The sequence below is a fragment of the Chamaea fasciata genome, unplaced genomic scaffold (assembly GCF_029207755.1).
Source record: "Chamaea fasciata isolate MVZ Bird 193981 ecotype frontalis unplaced genomic scaffold, bChaFas1.0.hap1 SCAF_2, whole genome shotgun sequence".
In the NCBI taxonomy this organism is placed as follows: domain Eukaryota; kingdom Metazoa; phylum Chordata; class Aves; order Passeriformes; family Sylviidae; genus Chamaea; species Chamaea fasciata.
In genome coordinates, this window is record NW_027094087.1 from 70,956,361 (window position 1) to 70,971,031 (window position 14,671).

Consider the following 14,671-nt stretch of genomic DNA (forward strand, 5'->3'; position numbering starts at 1 on the left):
GTTGCTAGAATGAACTGCCCCATGAATTCATTGAATGCTAGTCAAACTCAGGAAGTTTTCTCCTAGATCTATGTCAGATGTATCTGGTTACAAATGTGTGATCAGAGAAGATGTTGCCTGCATTTTGCCCTGGGGCATGAAATGTTTCACTAGAAATGTATCCAAGCAATCACAAAAGGCATTTCTTGAACTTTGGATCAAAAAACCTATTTCAACATTTTCAACAATACTTCCTTCACAAATTAATCATCTTTTTTATAAGTGGAATTGATACTAAACCAAGGAAAATCTTTCCATAAGGTGTTTAGAATAGATAAATCTGTTACAGGTTCTCAAAGATTAATGAGAAAGTTGCTTGCCAAGTTGAGCTCTCCTATACACAAGCTTCTTGTAATTTAAGATGTAAAGAAACATCCTTTTTGTAATCTTCAACTTTTAAAATAATACAGATTTGTTCCTTCTAACTCCCCTTTTCTTCTCACCAAAAAAGTTGTCCTCAGAATTACAAATATATAGGTCACCATGGAGCCTGGTTAATTACAGTGAGGAAGTATTTGCATGCCTCTTGTTATGACTTGACCAGACTTTTAATAAGGATAAAATAGCCTATTTTTTTGCATAATAATATAGAATTTTAATGAAGCAATACTGAGGTCACAGCAGTGAAATTTTCAAGCACCTTTCTTTCAGCCTTCATATTGAAATGCCAAGTAACACTCACTGCTAATTTCCTATATCATAAAAGATTTGGGGATTTATCTATTCTTAGTACTTATATAAGGAACAAAAGCAAACTAAACAGTGAAGATATTAAGAAATTTTGCTGTAAACTCTAAACAGACTAAGGCATCAAAGTCACTGCTGCAGGCATAAGCAACATACAAAACAATCACATTTCAAGCCAGTTCCCATGCTTATTTTTTTTTTTTTCATAAAACTAATCATACTTAAACAATGCCCTTTTTGAATTGTAATTTGGCAACCATTGTTTGAAACCACATGCTTTTCTTGCATACTATAGAAATAGCCTAAACCACTCTTCCATATTGTATATTTCTGTGCTGGAGGAATATGCCCATAACTTAAGATTTATTTACAGACTTAGTGTCCAGATTTTCTGTGTTTTAACTTCTCTTTTGTCAGACAAGGGATTATAACTAGTAATGAAGGTATTAAAAATAAATAAATGTTCTCAAGCACTGATATTTACACAGTGGGACAAGGGAAAGAAATATCTAACTGCTGAATACTGATTTTGATTGGCATTCAAACAATCAATTACCAAACAGGAGTGAGATTTGTGTCAATATTTCTACATGAAAGGATGTCTTAATATGTATGCTTTATTTTCTATGTAGCCACATGAAAATATTTTTTGGTGTAACTAAGTACCTCTTTTAGCAGTTTTCTGCAAAAACAGCCTCCCATGGTGAGTTTCAGCTTTTGGCAATACTGTAATGCAGATTTAAACAAAGAGTACATGCAGAGTCAGGATTAGAAAAGGATGGAGGGAGGAAGAGTATAAAAGAGATGGTCCCAGAACTACTTGAAAGCTCTGCAGAGTATAGTATTGCTGCTTTTAGTCAGAAAAAGAAAAGGAAAACATCTAACAGAATTAATTGGAGAGAGGGGTAATAGTCTCCTATTCACAAGCACTGAGAATTCAGAAGAACATTTTATGAGATTTAAATACAGAATACTCTGTCTCTGTGGGTGACTTAACTGGCGAGTATCCTCTTTGTGTAATATTTGCTACTGACTAAACTAGCAATGTCTATTGTTTTAAATTTTTATTGTTCTCTCCACACACATAAAGCAATAATATAGAACTTCTGAGACAGACATACTAGAAAAAAAAAACCACTGAATCCAAACTGCTCTTTTTCTCTCAACTTCCCTTGCAGAGGCCCTTGCATAAACTTTGTTTCTATTCTTCCCAAAGTAACAAATTCAGTGTAAATGGAAATACACACTGATAATTCTGTCCCATATCTCATCCTTCAACACCTGATAGATCTTACAGTCGTTCTCTTGCATTTTACTTTTTTTTTTTTTTTTTTTTTTTTTTTTTTTTTTTTTTTTTTTTTTTTTTTTTTTTTTTTTTTTCCTGTGAAAATATCTGAAAGGTTTCCAAGTGAGTAGTGCTGCAGGTAGATATGCTGGGGAGAATGATGCAGCTTTCCCACAGCTGCTAAAAGTTATGCCTGTGCTTCTGGGCATGGATTGGCTCCCAGGACCTTGGAGTGTAAATTCATCTCTAGTTTGATTTTACAATGAAATGCAATGACAGGAGGAATACCATCATTCATTGTAGGCTTTCAGTATATAAGACAACAAACACAGTTCTGTATGTATTTTTCTAGTTTTTTTTAGCTTTTTGTGGACAGAATAAGTCCTATGCTGTTCTGTGTGCAAACTTGCTAGACTATGTACAGGTGCCATCTTAGAATCTCTTATAGTCATTCAGATTACATTTTACACACTGGTTTGGTGGGTTTTGCTAGGGACAGATGGAAATAATTCACAGAGTCAGCAGCTAGCATCCTACAGGTCACTCTCCCATATGCTGAAACAGCCTCACATTACTAGGTAAAAACAAGGGTGAATGTAGTGTGATCCTCCTTATATGTCAAAAAGATTTCCTAAATTAATCCAAATGTCAAAAAGCAAATGATAGAGGACTCCTCTGAATATAGGAGTTTAAAAGTGAGAATGTTTTGAAGTGGAGTGAATCAATGTAAGGGTGACCTCAGAATTTCACTCTCATATTCTTAGAGGCATACGCCCTTTTACTACCGTCATTAAATTTTCTGAACAGTTTTCTATACTTTATGTTGACTACATGAGGAAATTGCTGTATACTTACATATATCAAAGATCAATGTTTAACAATTGGTCCTAGTTTGTAGTACTGTAATATCCCCCTTAGCAGCAACAATATTCACACATGGTCAGTTCAGTTTCTTGAGAAAATTAGCTGGAAAAAAGTGTGTATATGCTTTGTTCCAAACCTTGCAGTGCTCTCTCTTTAAACTGTCTCCGCATAAAAAGTAAAGATAAATAGACACATAAATAAAACACTGAAAAGAAAGAAAGAAAGAAAGAAAGAAAGAAAGAAAGAAAGAAAGAAAGAAAGAAAGAAAGAAAGAAAGAAAGAAAGAAAGAAAGATCAGAGTTAAGGAGAAGTAGGTTTATGTCTGTAAGCAGGAATTGGGAATTGGAGTTTATATTTCACCATATTGTTACTTCTAAATTTTAAGCATCTACTAAGGTACCACAAGTAATTGATCTGAATTAGATAGAAAATCAGGTTTAGACAGATACACTGGCTCAAACGAATTAACAATTTATCCAAGGAGATGAGTAAGTTTGACATGTGGAAAAGAAAGTTTATTTCAACAGTCAAATGTCAGTAAAATTTGCCTTTTTTTGCCTATTCATGTAGTCTTCCAGCAAAGAGGGAAGTAGTCCTGGTATGAGTTGCTTTGTTATGTTCATTTAAGCAAGATCTCTCTTTTCACATGGGCCACTAGACTACATAGTCAGGTCTACCATCCCATTGACAAAATACCAGTGTCAAGGCATGCTTAAATCTGCTATACCCTCATTCCTATTTTATTCAACAGTTTTCTGATTAAACTTGTTTTTAAGAGGTTCACACTTTCCAAAAGCAAAAAAATAGGACTGTGTAGATGAATTTTAAAGCCAGTAAGTTGCTGTAAGAAAAGAGAATAACCTCTTCCTTCACTTGCTGCTGTGTAGTACTAGCCTTACGAGATCACAAGTAGTGTCCTGCAGGTATTAAAACAAAACAAAACAAGACAAAACAAAACAAACAAACAAACAAAAAATCTGAATCATCAGCAATACCCTTAGTTTATGAACTTTGAACTTGTGTTTTTGTTTAACAGTCAGTGTCCTTTTGCTTAAGGAATTTCTGTTTCCCTCCAGAGGCAAGACTACTGACTAGATCTATTTTGAAGGGTGTAGCTTCTCTACCTTCTGAAGTATTTTTGTTTGCTTATCACCTGTCTGGTAGATGATTATAAAGAGTCTAAGGTGAAGGAAGCAGAACCCCAGTATGACTTTTTTTCTGCCACCTGTTCTGACTATGAGACTATTGAAGTGCAGGCCACATCAAGCCATGTCTCTGCAGAGAGCCAGGAATTCCACGAGGCACCCAAAGTTAGGTGGGACAGGCCTCGTGAAAGGGTAAGGTGCTGCTCATGCTTTGTGTCATTAAATACCTTATTGTCATGCTCTCACATTAAATTCCTTATCTTAAGATGTCTTTGCTTCAAGCTTTTCTTAGGCTGAGGCACTGCATTTCTCAACTGCAAGGACACAGCTAATGAATCCTAACTCACACTACTGCTTAGATAAAATGTTTATTTGCCTCATAAGCTGTCAGTAAATCTGGAGGTATGATGTAGAAAACTGCAGACAGAAAAGGGTATACCCTTGAGAAAGCATGTGTCCTCTTGGTTGTTCAAGTAGTCTGGTATTTATTTTTAATCATTCTCATTTTTTGTCATTTATGTTGTATTTTAATTTTTAATCCCTTATTCCTGTCCCTCAAATTATAAAATGTAAAATATAAATCAATAATCTGATAGTCCAGGAATTTAGTGAATATGTATATATTTATTTTTGCTACAGGTAATGCTGTGTTAGGCCGGCAGCTTGATAGGTGAATTATATTTAGCTTTTAGTTTTGTGACAGCAATGCAGTTCTGAAATTCTTGGCAATTTATCAATATTTTTGGCTGGTAACAAGAGAAGATTCAGCAGAAATATTGATGTGTTGGGTATCTTTTTGTTTGGTTATTTTAAGTTCCTGCCTGTTGGTTTGTACCTACAGATATGCACTAGATGTGTAGTATGTATCTGCTACTATATAAATAGATGTACTGCAGTTGAAAACATATTTACTTTCAAACACTGAACTTCAATTGTAATAAAAATGTTAGGGAAAACCAAAAAAAGAACTTTGACTGAAATGTAGATGACCTTGACCTTTTGTATACATTTTTCTCATTGCATTTGCTGGGCTACTTTCTACCTGTGACTTAATGTAAATGACAGTTCTGGGTTACATAAAACCAGAATTCTCAGCTAAATTCTTACTGCAAAATTGGTAATACTATGTGAAACTGAAATAGCTGACTTTGATTTCTAGGCCCCATGGTGAGTTTGAACAGCTGGTGCTTAGTGATAAAAGATTTTGTTCTTAAACTGAAGAAACGTTAAAAATGCAACACATAGAACCCTAACGTGACATGTTTAGCCACTCCCCAGGAATATAACAATTGAAGCCTAGTTTCTCTGACATTTTAATCTTTATTTTCAAGTTCTTCAACCTCCATTTTTTCTATGTTTATTTAAATAAAGCAACCACCATACCTATAGCTGCTTTCATAGTCCTTGTAAGCAGCTCTTTCCATATTTTCACTGATGAGAATTTGATTCTATAAAGCTATTCTGTTTTCTGATTATGCTTCGTTTTACAGAGCAGTCTAATTATTTTTTCTTTGACTCACTTTCCTTCAAACTATCCAAGCTATTTTTCCTGTCCGTCATTCTTAGGTAGTGCATTGATCTTGGATGAAATTATCTCAGACTGTTCTCCGTTGAGTTCATACAGTTAGTCACTTCTAGAAAGTAATTCTTAATATGAATCCTTTTGAAGGATTATTTCTAGCCTCTGTGAGACCTTACTTCTTAATGGATCTCCAGCATAAGGAAGAAAGGATTATTAGCAGACAGTCTGATGTCCCCCATTTTTCATCAAGCAGAAGCAGGGTATTGTCCTCCTGCCAGCAGACTTAATGTTTCCGTAAGGTTGTTTCTTGTGGCGTGTTTTCTCAGGATGAGGTAGCACAAAATAGATAGGGTTCTCCTAGATGCTTATATTCCTTAAGGAGTACTTTCTCAAAAGGTTCAGTGATCCTGATGTTCTGACTGTATGCAAACTTTGTCAGTTTTTCCTGTTTCCTTGGACAGTTTCCTTCATCTAGTGGAGGGTCCTTTGCCTTTGTTAGCACTGGGGGAGCAAAGGCACTTTCCTTGTTGGCCTGCAGCATCAGAATCCCGCTTGTTTATTCCCTCTGATGCTGCCAGTCTTGCATTCTTTTCAGGGCAGTCCAGTTCCAGCAAAGGGAATAATGAATGTGTGTTTCTTCTCTCTCTTTTTTTTTCCTCTCCAGCCTAGGGTGTTATTGAGGGCAAGCTCTGGGAAGTAGGAACAGAAAGATTAAATACCCTGAGGGTCAGGAAATCCTACAGAAAATCTCCAGCTCTCTGAGTGGACTAGTCAGTAGAGCCGTAGAGACTGTAACTCTCTATCACAGGGCTTGAAGTTGATGCTGAAGCCCAAATCAAGCAAGATGTCACCCAGTGTGTTTGTTAGTGGCACAGGCACCCCTTGCATGCTAAAGTCAGTTACCCACATTCTTAACTGCCACATTTTCAAAGCCTACTGCTGTTCATTCTTAAAATGAGGAGTTTAGATTTCTAGTATTGCAATGAGTGACGATTTCTGAAGGCTTTTTCTAAGTCTGATCTCAATATTTAGAGTGAGGATGCCTAAAAATTTTCCCTGAGTCTAATCTCTTATATGTGAGGTACAGTGGCTTAATTCAACTCTTGACTTAGATCACAAGAGAAAATAAATCTTAGTTCATTTCCTGTTCCTCTACCATACTACAGTCCACATGGTTAAGTTCAGTTTACAAAATGTCTGTATCAGAGGTAGTTGTTGTTGGGAAACAGAATTTGTCTTCAGAAGTAGGCTTATGTGGAGACCATAAAAAATATTTTATATTTTCTAAAAAAAAGTTAAAGTCACACACTCATGTTTTAAATATGGATTATTTATTATTTAGAGACACTATTTCACCGATGTGGCATCACTGAGTTTTTGGATGCTGGTGCTTCTAATTACTTGCTAGAAGAGACTGAGAGGGGAATGATGGTGCATATTCTAGAAAAGGCAATGCCAAAAATTGGTACCTGCATACTCTTCTACTTTTCTAAAACAAATGCAAACAAAAGAGTGAAGTTGAAAAACAAGCAATTAAAAATGTGCTGATGCTAGTTTCAGAGAGGCAATTCATATACTGCTCACATCAGCAGAGTAACTGAGTATGTCTGTGCCTTGGTTTAGATAGACAAGTATCAGCTCGGGAGGGTTGGAGACTCCTTTAAAATGTAAGCCCCTCCTCCCATTTTCCAAATTATCATAAATTTGCAATTAAAAGGCTGTCAGGCAAAGATTTTGGGAATAGGTATAGCAGTTTTTTACTAGGGATATAAAAAAAATACAGATGTTGTAGTACAGAAGAATAAGCAAACAAATAAACAAACAAGAAATGTTAGAAAAACCCTGACAGAGTCAGAAATACAACCTGACACCCTGTTGGTCAGGGTGTTGGAAGCAGTCCAAAGTAAGCCCTCCTGGATTGGCAGATGTGGTTCTGTTGGAGTAGAGATGGTCCCGTTGAAGAAAAAAAAGGGTCCAGGAATGATGAGATGAGTCTGGTCTTCTTCCAGGGATCTGGTAGAAAAACTGGAAAACTAGTGGTACTGTGGCTCCTTTTTATCTAGGTTAAGATGGTTTGGCTCCTCCTCCTCCTCCCTGTGTGGAGCAGCTTACAATAGTACAGTGTAATGTGTAATGTCATTGATGAGCTCTTAATGGTCCATTAGCAGAAGACATTCCCATGGAAGTAGTGAAACAGTGAAGAGAGATAAGTAGCACTCCACCATCTGATAAGTGACACTGACCCATTTGGGCAAAGATAAGCAATTCTGCTCCACCCAGATGGAATAGAATAATATGCTTTTTACAAAACCCATGACAGTCTGCTGTGCCAGGGTTAAAGAGGTGTGGCTGTTTTGGGCTGCACTGTGTGTTTTGTCAGAGGGAGAGGATTTTGTGTACAAGAATTTCCATTAGAGGGGTTTAAAAAGAAGAAGGGGAAAAAAACCCCAACAACTTGTAACTATAGGGGCTTATGTTTCTCAGCAATTTCATGTTGCCACCTACTTGCTCTACTCATGTTTTCCATCTTGTCACCTGGCATTGCCTCTAACAAGTCCTCCCAAGTGCTGAGCCATCCTCTGATACTATTAAGCCCTCAGTAAGCATAGACCTTTTTTTTTTTTTTTTTTTTTTAACTTACCTCAATTTTTAGTATTGTATCCTTTTTCATTGTACTTACCTTTCGATGGACTCTCCAGGTATGTTCTCTGAAGTGAAGGGAATTCTCAGCTTGGAAGTGTTGGTATGGGTTTATAGGGCAGTGACTGATCCCAGTAAAAATGTGAAGCCAAATGAAAACTTGTTTCGGAAGCCAAAGAGAGAGAGCCAAAACTGAGGAAAGAACTCCTGTGGGAGGAAAACGAGGGAGATTGCAGAGGCACAATATTGAGATCAGTTGTCTTTTCTGATAAAATGTCTCTGGCTTTTACTCCAAGAAGTCTTGAAAAAAGAAATATCCTCTTTTACTTTTGATTTTCCTAGATGCCTTTCTTCCCAAGAGTGTCCGCATGAATATGAAAATACCGACTACATCTCATTGAAAATATGGTCATGTGACAGTGGTAAGGATGTGAATGGCTCTGTGACAACTCATGGTTGTGACTGATTTCATGCAAAAGTAACAAAATTGTCAGAAGATATAGTGTCTCATTTTCTTTGAATGTTCCTTTTGTAGAACTGAAATGATATATCAGTTATATGTATGTTTGCTTTCTTTAAGTTTTTTCCTTTTTTTCTGCAGGTTCAAATAACTATAAATTAATAAATTGTTATGTCTGGATTTTGCAATAAATACAATCAGCATTTCTCTGTGAAAGGAATTTTGCTCTGTATGAAGTTTGGATTGTTGATGCTCAATCACCAACATAAAAAAAAAAAAAAAGTTTCAGAGTTACGCAAAACAGAAAAAATATTTAATCTACTCAGACTCGTAAACCTTCTATTTTTAATAAAAGATTTTCAGATGTAAGGCTTTAAATGCCATGCAAGGTTTTGGACATAACCTGTTTATGGCAAACTGAAAAAAAAAACAAAAACAAAAACAAAACAACAAAAACAAAAACAAAAAAAAAAAAAAAAAAAAACAAAAACAAAACAAAACAAAAAAACTTGTGAAATTTCTTATTGTATCTGCTTCAATTTAAGAACAGCAGCTCTTATCCAGACTAATGTTGTAAGTCTAGAAGCCACTTGGAACATAACTGAAAACTTGATGCATCTTTTGAATTAGACAAGCAGACTGATAAAATGTGCCTTAAATTTTCATGATGAGGAGAGTGGACTCATGATATGGTACCAAAAATACTAACTGAAATTATGGAAGGGATATTTACTAGATTGAAACAAAGGTCTCTTCTAAAATAACATAAAACAATGAAGTAGAACAGTACTGTTTTAGAGTGTCCATGCTGTTTATTTCCTTCTGTTTGACTCTGAACATTAAACTGAATTTTGCACCACACAAATCCCTTCCATGCTCTGCATCATGCTTCTCTTCCTTCCTTTCTTATCTTTGTGCTGCTGTTAATAAGTCTGACTTCTCTGCTGGTGTAATTGAGCAGAGCTGCTTGAGCCCATAGATCTTTTCAATGACTGGATGGAACAGAGAAGGAGAACCATTGTCAAAGATCAATTATTTCTTAATTGTGAGTAGTACCACAAGTCTATAAAAGACACTTCCTATGGGAAATGAATTATCAGTGCAACGGGTACTGGTGCCAAGGTGCCTCAACAATTCATACTTATTCAGCTAACTGTGTTCCACTTGACTATGCCTCAACTACTCTAAATAATCCATGCTTATAAGTTTTAATATCTCACCGTATTTCTGAAATGCCATGTATTCTTCCATTTTCATTAATTGTTCCTTAGCTAAATGGATACATACTTGACTTATTTTTTCCTTTATTTTTCACCTATTTTTCCTTTTGTTTAGTTACTCAGGTCTTTCTAAAGTCTTTTGAAATTAAGATCCTGACATTACAATTTTCTGATTACGAGGTAATACTTCAAATGTGATCACACTAGAGATTTGTAATAAGGGCTGTGTCTTTCCTGCGCTAGAATAATCTTCACACATAAATAACATCCAAAAATTATTTTTGCTTTCCTTTTATAAAAATATTGCTAATATTTTTATGCCTTTTTCATTGTAAAAGTCATCCTAAAAAGGATCTATCACTGGAAGGATGTTCTTTAAAGAAAGAAGCAGCAGTGTAATCACAGCCAGAAATGCTCCAGTGAGCTGGCATGAACTACCCTGTCACTCTACTAAACAAATGAGGAGTTGAAGGAACAGACTTAGTAGAATACGTTTTAAATTATATTTTTTCAATAAAATTTCAAGTGTTATGGTTTGTTTGACATTTGCACTGGAAATGGCATAGCTCCTGACAACATGGGTACTTGTATAAGGTAATGTTTTTGCTTTCTTCTTAGATATGTTACCGTAGGATTTTTTTTTGTCAGTATATTTATATGCAACATCAGCAACATCTTTCTTAGGTCACAACATACTCATACTCTAAGTACTTCCACCTTATCCACTTCATTGCTTTTTTCCTATAAATTGGCAAAACCAACAAAAGCACATACTAGAGATCTCCAGAGCTGTGACCTTTGTCCCACACTTCCATGTTCTCCCTTCTCTGCTTCCTCACACTGCAGGCAATAAATAGTTTAAACAGGGAGAAGCTTTAAAGGTCGGTGTTCTGCAAGTGCCCTAGGCAGTGCTGGAAAGTCCCTGACACTGTTGGGATATGACCTTGTCATAAATTCTCAGGTGCCACTCTCTGCCTTAGCACAATCTATTTGAGTTATGTCGGAAAATCTGAGATAACTGATTCATGGTGAAGGTTGACTTCACAAAGTCAGAGGCTTCTCTAGTTATTGATTTTATTCTATTTCCACACTATTAAACCACAGTTTAGCTGCTGGCTGACAGCCCTAGTACTGAGCAGTAAATCAGGAAATGAATGGTAGTTCAATGGAAATACTAGCACTTCAGTGGTGTATCTAAGATTCTGACTTGTGATGTGAACTCTGAGTACAAAAAGAGGTGTAATATGAAGTAATGATTACTCTACATTTGTAAGTGTAGCTGCAGAAAGACAATACAGGTTAGACATCCCACTCTCTTTCTAATAGTCCTGCTAAGCTTCCTGAAGATGTAATGAATGTAGCTACAACATGGAGCAGCCTAAATTTTATACCAGATGGTAAACACAGCAGCAAAGTAACAGTAGCTGAAAGTTACAAGGACCTGTTCTTAATATCTGGGAAGCAAAGGCATTCTGAGTATCTAGCTGCTAATCTGTGAAACAAAATTTTGAAGTATTATATCACAGCCTATGGTTCAAATAATTTTGACACTTCTTATCGATTTTTTTCCCTTTTCTTTTCTTAGCAGAAAATCTACAGTTTACTAACTTCTGCTGTGGATTTTTTTTTGCCAGTACAACAAACCAAAATTATACAAAGCCTATTTACCAAAAAATCTTTCTGAATAAACATTTTGAATTCTTTTCAGCAGTATTTCTAAATCTAGTCCGAAGAGGTTGGAGTCAGACTATAAACTTAACAGCTCCATCTTATTCTCTGTCTCTGGCTTACTGTCTGGGCAAAGTGCCCATGGCAGAGCCAGCAGTCAATAATGATTCAAGCCCTTTAGTTTTTGTCACCTGAATTAACTCCCTTGTCAGCATCTGCTCTGAGTTAATTCTGAATGTGAGCCTACTTGCTTCACAATTTTCTGGCTTTGTTTGTTTCACTTTCTTGAACATTATTGCATCAAATGTGTAGCAAAGAAACTTTCACTGACTTGTCTGTGTAGCCAAGATAACAACGGTCCTTTCTTAGATTTCTAGTTTCTTTGGCTGTCTTGGTTACTCAATAAAATAGCAAATCTAAACCTCTCTTACACACACACACACGAATATATATATATATATATATATATAGTGATTGTAATACTTTGGCTGGTGCTTTCATTTATCAATCTGAAATTATGTTTCTTCCATGTCTAAGTCTAGAAGATAGACAGAAGTCTTTGTGTCATTAGTTAATTAGTATTTTATATCTTTGTTAGGATTACTCTCTGAGATACACTTTTCCCATCCATCACTATCTGCATTCTTCCCTCTGGGATGCAGAACTCTATTTTAGACCATAGTAAAATAAATGCTTTCTAATACTGTAAATTTTGCCGTGGAAAGCAGACTTTTTAATATCATTAAACTAATTGTTTAATGTAACCTTAACAACAGTAATCTGTTAATTTCACCAGTGACTGTTTTCAGTCTGTGTAAATGATAAAAAGGTTAAACTTTGTAGGCAGACTAAGAACAGCAGATTTTGTGACATCATTTCTGAAAGTGGATATTAACTAGTCCTATCTATATAAAGCCTGATGCATCCTGCATAATAATATGTATTGTGAAGAACTTATTCATCTACTATGAGATCACTAATATAAATAATTCCCCTAAACTTTTAACTATTTGAAATAATACATCATTTAATTAGTTCTACAAAACAAATTTAAGCTTCAGTAAAAAGAAATATTGAAGAGAGAGAAAACCAAGTTTTGCATCAGTTCTGCCATAATTTTGTCATGAGTGCCAGAACTGTAGTGGCCTAATTGACTTATGAGTTTTTAACAATATAACCTACCCTATTCACATTTTTTAGATATTGGCACCATACTGGTTTTCTCTCAGGCAATTGTAATTTCATCAATTCCAGACATTTAGTGGAAATTGACCTTTATCTTCCAAAGCTTCCAGCTTCTAGGTCTTTTAAAATTGTCTAAAGCACATTATCTAGGTCTGATAGCACTACAGTTCTTACATTAATAAGTGCCCCTTATTGACCTCTTAATAGTGATGAAGTGGGAAAATCCTTATCACATGACATGACATTGACTTGGCTTTTTCATCTCAAGCAGTTAATAGGAATTTCATATTTTATATATGTGAATATATAAATATAGTATATATTTACAGTTAAATGTACATCCTGACATTTTTACCAATATCTTTGTTACTGTTTAGTACTTTTTTGTGCTTGCTCCCTACATTTTCACTTCCCTTATTAATTTTCTGAAGTTATTTCTGGCAGTGACTTAAAATGATCAATGTGTGCCCCTTTGTATATTACATGTATAGGTATTTTTATATATGTACACTTGACGTGCACTTAATGTTATCACAAATGTAATATTAACCTACCTAATCAATTCTTCAAAATGTTCGTTGTGGCAACTAAGGCGTGTTCAAATACAGATACTCTCTCAGCATCTTTTTAATTATGAGTATCTTATGACATTTATCTGACCCTTTTTGTTTAGTGCTTCATTTCTCAAGATGCTTCTCAAGATGAGGATGTTTCTGGTTCTGAATGTGACTTTTTACTTAAAACATTGTTTTGTATCTGAGTGCTTTCAAATCTGTGTTCATACCATAAGAATGGAAGTTCACCAAATTGAAATTTTTTTGCACATTATGAAGGATTAAAGTGTCTGGTCTTATTGCATGATTTTATAGCTTGTGGGGTACACCTTGTACTTTTCTTAGGCTTCTAATCCATAAGCAATCAAGATAATTTTTCAGTTATCAGTGACTCAGAAAAAGAAAATGGATTTTTCATATATACTATTTTTTCTTGTTGACTTATCTTCCTAGTAGTTTATAATATTTTTTCATTAATATTTGAGCCATGTTAATCTTTCTGTACAATTTGAGTAATACTGTTCAGAAATTTATTCTGACAAGCATAAGGACTGCGGTGTATAAGCAATTTTTTTCTATTCTTTTCTTCCTCATTTGCTCTTGTATATTGATTTCTTTAGTTCTAAATGTGTGGAGATTTGTTCTCTCCTTCTTCCATTTTCCTAGTTTGTTTTTAGGAATTCCTCAGTACAAAAAAAAAAAAAAATACATTCAGCACACAGAGAGGTTGGATCTTCTATAGGACAAAATATGACTGATCTAGAAGAAGTCTGGTGAATTTTGTGGTTACATTCTAGAAATGATGTGAGAGCACACACTCTCACATTTCATAGGAGTACACATCATCATGAAGCTATGAAATATCCCTTATGAGGCAAGGATGGCTCTTCCTGCATTTGTGCGAGCTAGGAAGTAATGATGCTAGAACAAGGATTGCCAGCTTCTTCAGAAAATTGTGTAGTAGCTCACATCAGAAGTTTACCTTACTGGGTCTCACTGTCGGAGCAAGAGGGATGAATGAGTTCCCACTAACTTTGGATTGAGCTGTCTGAAGAGCAAAGGGGCTTGAATGCACCAAAATATTCTGTCTGGGCTTGGCTGTGATGTGCAGGTGTAATCTGCCTGCTGGAGCTTCAGCTGGCAGCCGCAGGGTCACGTGCAGACAGCCTATCAACTGTGAAAGGACAGGGACCTAGCTCTGCTGAGGGACTTATTTTGCCATGCACACTGAATCAAAGCTGCAAAACACCAGGTGAATGAGGAGTGTAAACTCTGCAATACTTTCTCCTGGCCAGCTGAGCATCCAGGAGGAGTAGAAGGTATCTGCATGATTGAGTGTTTTCCACTGACTTTATCACCCTTTACTTCAGATAACTACTTTTGATAAAACTAGGTCAAAATT

General features: G+C 35.5%; 1 long non-coding RNA gene across 1 annotated transcript in view; it reads right to left on the bottom strand.

Annotated features, from left to right (window-relative positions):
- Positions 1-2,036: 2,036 nt before the first annotated feature.
- LOC136286003 (uncharacterized) overlaps positions 2,037-14,671 on the bottom strand; it is a 239,834-nt gene continuing 227,199 nt past the window's right edge. The window contains exon 2 of the long non-coding RNA XR_010719670.1: positions 2,037-2,107. This is a non-coding gene — a long non-coding RNA (uncharacterized lncRNA). The remainder of the gene's footprint in view (positions 2,108-14,671) is intronic.